The sequence below is a fragment of the Physeter macrocephalus genome, unplaced genomic scaffold (genome assembly GCF_002837175.3).
Source record: "Physeter macrocephalus isolate SW-GA unplaced genomic scaffold, ASM283717v5 random_866, whole genome shotgun sequence".
Taxonomy (NCBI): Eukaryota; Metazoa; Chordata; class Mammalia; order Artiodactyla; family Physeteridae; genus Physeter; species Physeter macrocephalus.
In genome coordinates this window covers 19,691-20,886 of record NW_021146152.1, presented here as the reverse complement: position 1 = coordinate 20,886, position 1,196 = coordinate 19,691, and the positions used below count along the sequence as shown (strand labels likewise).

The 1,196-nt window shown below is 55.4% G+C and overlaps 1 long non-coding RNA gene across 2 annotated transcripts in view; it reads left to right on the top strand.

The window, feature by feature from the left end:
- Positions 1-1,196, top strand: part of LOC114485250 (uncharacterized) — a 15,592-nt gene that overhangs the window by 840 nt on the left and 13,556 nt on the right. The gene's annotated exons all lie outside the window — the stretch shown is intronic.

Sequence of the window (1,196 nt, the reverse complement as noted above, 5' to 3'; positions counted from 1 at the left end):
TGTGGCCAACTCTTGGGTAGAAGTGCCTTTGTGAGAGAAGCCTGGGATGCCAATCCAGGTGGGAAGGATAGGGACAATGTGCCGTCACAGGGACTGCTGTCCCTTGCCATGGTGGAGCAGGCGGGTAGGAGAGGAAGCGTGAGCCATTGGTGGTCCTGTCGTCGGCACTAGGGTTCTCCAGGCCGCCCCCACCGGCTGGTCGTTGCCTTGTGCCCTCAGAGAAACAGCAGTCTGTATGCTCAGGGTCAGAGCAGGGTTCCTGGCCTAGGGCAGGCTTCTTTGTCCTGTTCTGCTCGGGAGACCAGATTCGGGTTAGGGTTCTCCTGATGAGGGGAGAAATCAAACGGGCCACTGTCCGCGGGATGGCTCCTCTTCGGGTTGTGTCCTGCTTGTGTGTGCTGTGTGAAGGGGCTGGAAAATGCCTTAGTCAAGCTTAGTCCCGCCAAGCTTATTTGGTGAGGTTTGGCTCTGGTATCTTGCCTTGACACGTTGGGTTCCCGGTGGAGAGAGAATGGAAAGACGAGTGAAAAAGACACGTGAGATGGCTGGCTAAGCCCACAGGTTTACTGTTGGGGGGATAAATAGACGTTGGCCGAAGGGTTCCCAGAACGCATGTGAGATTCCATCAGGAGCGTTTGGTGGCACGTGTAGGGAGGGAACACGGGAGCACATTTGTAGACTGTCCCGCCTTTGTTGTCTGCATGGTCGATTGGCTTCATTCTGGGTCCCTCTGCCAGCGAATGGTTGCCTTCGTGGCACAGTACGCTGTCTTCTCATGTGGGCCCATATGGAGGTCGTGGGCGGTTTTTTCCCTGTCTGGCCACGTTCCCCCTGTGTTAGAAGATGTGAAGCTGTTCCACAGGACAGCCCAGCATCGTTAGTCCACCCAGCCCACACAGCGTTCCCTGAGGATTGCAGCACTTCCCGTAGGTCACTGGGCGCAATCATGTGGAAAGAAGGAAGTCGGCTGCCAAGGAAAGGCTACAGGTTTAAGGGCAGGAGAGGATGTGTGCAGTGGGGGTCATTTTTGCTATGACCCTCTGCTGTGTCAAGACTGTGTTATCCTGCGTGCCTCGCCACAGGCCAGAATAGTCATACCAGTTCATGTGTCTCGGCTGTTTGCTGGGTTCTCTCGTTGCACGACTGTGGATAAAACGTTGCTTCTAGAAGAACTGGACCTCACGGTTTCTCTGAGG